At 32.0% G+C, this 9542-nt stretch overlaps 1 pseudogene; it reads left to right on the forward strand.

Annotated features, from left to right (window-relative positions):
* Positions 1 to 6308: 6308 nt before the first annotated feature.
* Positions 6309 to 7756, forward strand: LOC18609940 (adenylate isopentenyltransferase 5, chloroplastic pseudogene; annotated as a pseudogene).
* The last annotated feature ends 1786 nt before the right edge of the window (positions 7757 to 9542 follow it).

Here is a 9542-nt window from a genome sequence, read left to right on the forward strand (position 1 = left end):
CGTTAAGGCCATGAAACACTGGCTTCAACTGTTAGTTTCTAATCCATTAAAGCACTTAAACATTGCTTCCCATACTTCCTTGGGATATGAGAGCCAAAGACCATTCTATCTAATACCTCTCATGTAATTAGTGCATGCTTATGCCTTAACTTTACATTGAAAATATTTTTTATTTTTGTCACATTCCTTAATCCACAATATGCATGACTTTTGCGTCCAAATCAACTCCTTATTCCTAGGCATTCTTTAAATTTCTTGACGGTGTCCTTTTTTAAAGAGATCTCATCATTGGATAAGTCTCTATTGTTGCCAATTTTATCAAGATCATCAATCTGCTCTTCAAGACTAGCAATCTTGTGGTCAACATTACCAAAGACTTCTCTATTGTTTAAGAGAGATTTTTAATATATTAAGTTTAACCCATAATCAAAAGCTTGGACTTCCTTCCTTGCATATTGATTGCATTCCAATTTTTTGCTACTAAAGATAAATGAAAGAGGGCAATGGTTTCAGATAAATTGTTTTAGGCCTCTTTGGCAAAAATTTTTGAATTTCATGATCCACTTCATTGAGATAGGAAAAAACAACTTTTTCTTGGCATCAAGACCAAACCATGTGAACGTTTTCCCTTATAGTGTTCAGTTCGCTAATTCAAAACTGTCAACATCCCCTCCCTCTCATTTGCATCCTTCTCTTTCATCAGTGTTTTGTTTGAGTTAAAGTCACCAACACAACACTAGTTTCCTTGATGTTCATCTTCTAGTGAAAGAAGTTCCTTCCAAAGTAGAATTTTTCCCTCAATAGTAAAAGGGCATAAACGTTGACAATAACACTTTCGAACCCTAATGACATCCAAGTTCCTTCACTGGTACAAATATATCTCTAATTATTGAGTCACTCTCATTGAATTTTGACTTGTTCCACACCACCAATAAACCTCCAAAATTACCATTAGTAAGGGAGAATCTCCATTCAAGGTTGTAAAAAATCTAGAGCTTCTCTATGATTTTGTCATAACAATCCCCCATTTTTGTTTCTTGAATCAAGACCATTTCCACCTTGTGGTTGTATATGAATTGCTTGACCATGCAAGTTTTTAGATAGTGACAATTCTATTTTATAGAATTATTTTAGTCCTATTTTGTTCTTAAATGATAGTTAAGTCCTTAAATTTTAATTAGAATTTAGTTATTTTTAGTTGTTTTTCTAATTAATTTTTTATTGAGTTATTTTAATTTTATATTTTTTTAATTTAATTTGGCTATTATTTATTAGTTTTGATGCTTTTGTAGGATTTAAAAGAATAAGCTTAAATTTGGAAAGAAAGGTGTTTGAAAGACCTAGAATCCTTCTCGTACATGCTTCAGTGTCTTGACCACAACTCTCACTCCAGATGTCAAAATGTTGCGCTTTTTAAGCCATTGGAAAGCTAAAAGATAGAGCTACAACTATTATGAAAACCACATTGCCATGTTTTATCTCAAAGATGGAGAACATCGCATTGGAAAATGACTGAGTGTAATGCTATGGGGAAGGCAATTTGAAGGATGATATTTGATGTTTAGGCCTCATAACACTTCTTAACCCACAAGTTGAGTAATTAGGTTAAACTATGTTTAATTTAGGGAATTTTAGGTCAAGATTTTTATTATTTAAAGAGTGCTTTGGGAGAAGTTAAGGGGACAACCCTAAGATATTCAAGAAGCTAGGAGTTGAGGCTAAAGCTTGAAGAGCAAGGCTATATATATTTGTTTTGTTTTCTTCCTTAACTTTTACTTTTCTTGTTACGCTTAATGGTTAAATTTCATATGTTTTTAATTATCTTTGCAATTATGAGTAATTAATTTTATTTTTTTAGGATTGCAATTGAACTCACATGTAATCTAAATTTTAGTCTCTTTCTTTCTTATTTTCACTGAAATTGAATTGTTTATTCCAATTTATTCTTAGTACTTTTAATTGCTTAGCTACCAATTAATTTGATTTAGAAACCTAAACATAACTAGGGAAAAAAAGTTTAGTGTAGTCTAAGATTGGAATAACATATGATCATATTAATTGATTTGTGTATAGGATAAGAATATACCTATATGCCATATGTAGCCAGAATTAGAACCTGAATTTAATAAATCTGTTTTAATTTTAATTCACATGGGGATGCAATGATTTGGTTAAAATTTATATTTTTATAAGATTAGTCGGGAGTCCCTTATAAATAATTGAGGAACTCTAAGTTAGCAATTCAAGCCATTGAAATAAGTTAAGGAAAAGATGTAAGATTTTGATGAAGTGTGAGGGATATTCTAATCCTAGGCTTATTTCTATTTATTTTTATCAAATTTTATTTCTACTTTGATTTTTATTCTTGATAATTAGTTTTGTTAATTTTAGTTTAAATAATTATTTGCTTTTTGATCATTTGAATGAAATTAAATTGTGTTAATTTTAATACTGGTAAAAGTTTTAGAATAATTCTTTGTAGGATCGATACTTTATTTGCCATTATACTATCTTTGTAATACGTATACTTGCTTGAGTAGAAAATTAAAAACCAAGTTTTTGACACCGTTGTTAGGGATTGAACCTGAGTCACCCGCATGACAGGCAGGAATACTCACCTACCAAGTCCTCTTAGATTCGAGTAGAGGCTCCGCACAGTGTTGATATTCAATAAGCATATAAAAGCTGAAGAGATAATAAAGTTATAGAAAAATATATACTTGAAGCATATTAGTGTTGCATTAGCAATTTGTGCAACTTGAAAATAAATATCTTAATTCCAAAAAGATCAAGATCACTGCCATAAAAAAAAAGTGTGCCAACTTCATGGAGGTCAATCAATGATATAAGACAATATAATATCACTACCAAATTTTATTTCTTCCAAATTGCAGCCAACACAATGATTAGAACAATGAAAGAACCACCACAATATTTCATAAAGAGAGATATATACAAGTAGGAAATAGAAGCTAAAAATGGGGCATATGATCTCAGAGAAATTAGTGAGCATCAGTATACTCCGGCTGGGCTAATTTTTCTAGAATTTCCTTTTTATCACCTTGAGATGAAATCCCCAACATTTTCCTTAATTCAAGAATTTTCTCTACCCTTTCGAATAATAAGAGGGTTCCAATTTCTAAAGTCCCCATTGATGATAGAATTGTTCACCACCTCTATCACTACGTAAATATTTAATAAACGATTCATAATGCAATTCAACTTCACTTTTATAGATCCTAAATTTCTCCATAATTTCATCTTTAACATGCAATAAATAAATATGGTAATAACTAAAAAAGTCATCTATAAATGTTACGAATTATTTCTTTTCACTAATAGATAGAGTACTATATATATCACAAACATTAGAATGTACTAATGCAAGCAATTTAGAGTTTCTTTCTACCTTAAGAAATGAGCTTCTTGTAATATTAGTGACCATGCAAGTTTTGCACATATCAACTTCTTATTGTCAATATTAGATATTAACTCTAAATTATCCATATCATGCATTCTTCAATAATGGAGATGATCTAATCTATTATGCCATAGATTCGATGATGTTACATTACTATTAGAAACATTGAAATAGTCATCAATATAAGTAGAACTAGTAGCATTATTATTGATATTAAACTTGAACATGTTTTTACACAAATAGCTACTTCCCACATATAGTCCACCTTTTGTAAGGATGAACTCATCCATTTCAAATACTAATTTGAAGCCAAACTTATTTAACAAGCCATCAAACATAATGTTCTTTCTAACTTTTGGTACATAATAGACATCATTTAGTATAAGAACTTTTCCAAAAGTAAACATGAGTTGCACGATGCCTTTTCCTTTCACTTGTGTCGTGAAGGAATTTCCCATGCACAACACTATTCCATTACTAACAACTTCTAAGGACTTTAAGAAATTCTTATCCTTGCATATATGCTTTGTTGCACCAGTACCACGCCCTATCATTTTAGAGAAGATTGACCTCGAAAACCATGGCTCACACCTTGTGTCTTGTTTTTCAAAAGTTTATGTTTTGTCTTGATATGTCCAAGCTTATTGTAATGGAAACATGGACCATTTCTTTTTTTTTTTTTGTTAGATTTTATGACTTTTGTCATTCATATCGACAAAATAGTTGCTTTTGTATGAAATCAACTTGTTTGATGGTTTGTGTTCCATCACATGGATCTTTGTCAACTCAAGATTCTTTACTTTAGGATCTTTATCCTTCTAATCTTGATTGACTTCATCTAGTTTGCGATAATATTCTTCTATTCAAAGATGATTACCAGGGTTTTCAAGAGACGTCTCCTCTTTCTTATGCTTTAGAGTTTTTTTATTATCTCTCCATGAGGGGCAGAAGTTTGTCAACTATAAAAGACACAATAATAGCTTCATCCATGTTAAGATCATATTGCCTAAAGCTATTTAGAATGCTTGTCAAGGTCATGAAGTTGATCCATAATAAAACGATCATCAACCATTTTATAGTTATTGAAACAACTAACTAGAAATTTCTTGCTATTTGCATCTCCAGTTGTGTATCTTGCCTCCTTCTTGTCCCATAGTTGTTTTGCACTAGCTCCATTGTAGTATGCATCGAACAATGCATTCGACATTCTATTAAAAATGTATCCCATGCATATGTAGTTGTCATTATACCATTTTTGCCTCTAATGAGTTTGGTTCACGAATTCTTCTTCACTTTCTTATTTTGGTCTTTATGTATCTAGAACATAGGCGATCTTGGGAGTTGTAAGGAGGAAGTGCATCTTTTTTTGCCAATAAATAAAGTTTGCTCCTTTAAAGTGGTCTAACTTAACAATGTTGGTAGCCATCTCTTTTAGGGAAGTCATTTTGTTGAATTCCAATCACACAAATATAGGTCTTAAAATTGTTGATGCAAATGCGGTTTATTTCAAATTCAAAAGAACCAACAAAATTGACTTCAAGGCATGCCTTTATAGATGCTATATTTAAGATTTATTTTGCCCCTACTACTTGGTTTGCAAAAAGAAAATTATGCGAATAGCTTTAAGGATACAAAAAAGTTGACATCCAACTTCATCCTACATTTACGAGAGTAAATTGTTGACACACTTAAGGGTTGCAAAGTTGTTTGACCTTAGAGTTTACTTTATGTGGTAAGTTGATTATAAAGAGTTGGACACTTTTGGTAAACGGTGGGAACTCAAAGTGTTTTTTTTTTTGAATTTTCATTCAATTCGCAACACTTCCCTTACTCTTGCTTTTCTATCATTGTCTTGCTTGTTTAGTTGTATATCAAAATGGTTGTCAAAAAGTCCTTTATGTAAACTTACAAATGTCTTTTCTTTAAAGACACAATTCTTTCATTAAGGCACATCTATGTCTTAAACACGTCATTACATGTTACAAAACATAATTTTTGGATAAAAATATTGTTCTAATAATTACCTTATGAAAGGATGACAATTCATACCATAAGACATAGCCTTTGAGTCACAAAATGAAAAAATAACTTTTCATATCATAACTTCTGAGTAGTGGTGTTTTTCAATTGTCTCGTAATTTTTGTATTTAAGGTGCTTTCTAAATGCTATTTTATCAAGAGAAATAACCTCTCACTCAAAAAACCACCTACAATCTAATAATCACATTATGTGACATAACCTTTCAATTGGTATTTCTTTCCAAGCTTTCATATGAAAAGGCGTAACCTTTCATTTTGAAAATATACCAAAAAATGATTTACAAATATGGTAGCTAGCTAATTATACATGTTATTTCCATATACAAATGTTATGACAATTCATGTTCAAGATATACACATGGAAATTTATTGTACAGATGATTATATACCATCTTTGCAAATCTTTCTATTTTCTAGTATATGCAGTTATGGTAATTTGTTGTAAATAATAAATTGGATGAAAGATTAGCCTCTATAAAAATGTTCAAATTGTAAGGCCAAGTATCTATATTTTCTTAAGTTAGTCTCTCATCCGTTAAACTTGCTTCCTCCACTTTTGTTCAAACTGTTCTTAACGTTGGAATTTGCTTTGCAAAGTCACAAATGGCATGGCTTATATGCTTAATTGTTCTTCTTTCACTAGTTTTCATCTTGAAGGTAGATGACTAGCTCCTTCCTTCATATTTTTATGAAATGAGCATGGTAAATTCTTTCTTTTGGGAAGGCCTAGTCTATTTTTAAATTCTACACAAGTATTCATCTTTTAATATGTTTATAATGTTTATATTTTATTTTCTTCTGGGAGAATTTTATATGTTTTATTATTTATTTGATGTAGAGCGTGATAATGCGTAAGGCTAATTTTGAGAAAAGTGGGACAGAAAAAGCTTCAACAAGCAGGTGAATTCCCATGCCTAATTCATGATTAAAGTTTATTTTGTAGTTCACTTGACTCAACTATTACTAAAACCATCATCCTTTTGGATCTATATTATGTGATCATTATAAGCTTAAGCTTTGTATGTTAAGAGTAACTAAATGACTTGAATCCTTACATCAACACTATCGATTCCATTTCTTATCACTTCTAGTTTGTAGAAAATTAATGAAAAATAAGAATCCCATTTCTGGTAATGATGTGGGAGATTACTTCTTTTTAACTCTTATTATTCTTGTTTCTCTTATCTTATTCTAGATTGTTTTTAGGAAGTTAAACGATAAAAACGAACAAACCTACTACCTACCCAACTTATTAATTATCAAGTTTAATAAAAATATAGTAATCCTTACTGTAATGAATAGCAATATTTTTGTTTCCAACTCTCATTTGACTTCATTCCTATCTTGCGATAGATAAGATGTAATTTATGATATAAAAGCGATTATCTTTTATTGCATAACCCAATTTCGCAAGCGCAAAAATAATTTTCTTACTCTTATTGCAGTACCTTGGCCACGAATTCTGTTGGTTCTACTCAAAACCAAAAGAACAAGACAAAGGTCATTTTCGTGATGGGTGCAACAGCTACAGGTAAATCCAAACTTTCCATTGACCTCGCAACCTATTTCTCGGGCGAAATCATCAACTCGGATAAAATACAAGTTTATGAAGGTTTGGATATCATCACTAACAAAATAACAGAGGCTGAGGGTCGTGGTATACCACATCACATGATAGGGTTTGTTGATCCTAACAAAGACTTCACTGTCGATGACTTTTGTCGCCATGCATTGCAAAACATTGATATTATTTCCAAGAAAGGACAACTCCCCATTATTGCCGGAGGGTCAAATTCTTATTTAGAGACACTGGTGGAGGATTCAAAATTTAAGTTCCAAGACAATTTTGAATGTTGCTTCATCTGGTTAGATGTCTCCAAGTCTGTATTGTACAAGCGAGTAGCAAACCGAGTTGATGAAATGGTTGAAGCAGGTTTGGTGGAGGAAGCTCGGGGGATGTTGGTTCCCGAAGCTGATTATACCAAAGGAATTCGACGGGCTATTGGGGCTCCAGAAATGCACAACTACTTTATGCTTGAGAAGGACACAAACATTGATGATTCTACCAAAAATGAGATACTGGCTCATGCAATTGAAGAAATTAAAGTTAACACTTGTAAGTTGGTAGATTCTCAATTCCGAAAGATTCAACGGCTAAGGGAGGAACTCGGGTGGAAAATGCACCGAATTGATGCGACATCTGTGCATGAGAAATGTGGCAAGGATGCTGAGGATGAATGGATGAAGGAAGTGCTAGAGAAAACCATAACAATAGTGGATGAGTTCTTAAAGTAGAATGCGAACTTCATCCCTTAACAAATAAAAGGACATGTTTGGAGTTGACAGGTAGGACATGGTTTATGCTTGGTGGTAATGATTGTGACAATCTTATTTGATCTGCCCTATGTTAATTGTAGTTCTGCTCAATCATTTCTATATGTTGTTAGGTGTTGTGTTGCTTGGTAATGCGTTAGTTTCTGTTTGATGGTTCGGCGATCGTATGGCCGAAATAATTGTGTGGCGTAGGCTTTTGTTTCTGTAATGTTTAAAGTGCTGTAATTGGACCATTGTAGCGATCAGATGGTCTAATCATCCTTGGCCTTGTCAAATTGCATTTTGTTACATGAATCAATGAAATAAACTTGAGTTGATTGAGCAAAAAAAAAAGCAATATAACCTTTTTTTTAAGTGAAATAGTTTATGGGTGTTTTTTAATATTTAAACTTATCTATTTAGTACGGTTCTATATATTATCCAATGTTAAATTCTTACATCTGTTAATTATGAAGTGGTTGATAACATATCTCTTATGGATGAATGCAATGTATGCATGATAAATATAACTAATCTCTTTAGTTATATAATTGCATCAAACAAATGACAAATAGCAATTAATCTCTTTAGTATTTTAGTTTTTGTTGATTTTAAATTTCATTTTTTTATTTTTATGTGTATGAATATATATTTCATACCAATATTCAACTTCCCAATGTAACAAAAAAATTAAATTTTTATAAATCTCTTTTTAAGCATTAGTATCATTGACATAATGGAGCTTCAGAATTTTTTTTCTGAGCCGGAAAGGATTTGTATTAATCACATCAAGTAAAAACAAAAAGAGTTCAACCAGAGGCATTGAACAAAGTTTCGAAAATTAAAAAAGGGAGCAAAATCCTGAGAAAGATGAGACCAGTGTTGGGAGAGAAAACAAATCCCACCACACAAGCAGAAAATAGCAAGGAAACATGAGCAGGAACAAGAAAAAAGCAAAACACTATGACATATGGAATAAACAGCAAGCTGGACCAAAAAAGTAAGAGAGCCACAAGCCATAATAAATCACCACCAGGTCAAGAAGAGTGAAGATTTGTCAACTCCAAATTTAGCGAGAGAATCAACAAAAGTATTTCCTTCTCTAAACACATACCGGAAGGAGACTATAGCAAGAGTGAGTCTCAAAGAATCAATTTCGTAAGAGATATTCCATTTATCCTTTGCTCTTTGATCCACTTTTTTGACCCATAAAAGTGCAATTTTAATTAGAATCAGATTTAATGGAAGGACAATGACCCGCATAAGAAGATGCCGCAAAGAGTCTCAAAGCATAAAGAGTAGCCATAAATTCAGCATAATTAGAGTCCTAAATATCTAAGGGATCATAAAAATTTCCAACTATAAAATCTTTAGAATTACAAACAACTCCACCACACCTTATGGCCTTTCAACTATTTTTGAGGCAAGAAGAATTGAGCAGTGATCTGACGTGGAATGTTTAAATCCCCGTTGAGAGAGATCATTAAAGTGGAGAAGCCATTCCGTAGATAATAAGAAGCGATCCAATCGACTTCTTTTAAAATCAGTGCCATACCAAGTAAATTTCTTATCCAAAAAAGGTAAGTCTGCAAGCTCGCACAGGTTGATAAATTCATTAAATTCGGAAATACCTATGCCAAGGGAGGCACAACCCTTTCGTTCGTCAGCACATCTAACTATATTGAAGTCACCAGCAAAATGCCAGTCAGTTGAAGAAGATGCACGTAAATAAAGAAGATCTTACCATAATTGACATTTTTGCTCCAAA

The sequence above is a fragment of the Theobroma cacao genome, chromosome 2, assembly GCF_053813885.1.
Source record: "Theobroma cacao isolate CCN51 chromosome 2, ASM5381388v1, whole genome shotgun sequence".
NCBI lineage: Eukaryota > Viridiplantae > Streptophyta > Magnoliopsida > Malvales > Malvaceae > Theobroma > Theobroma cacao.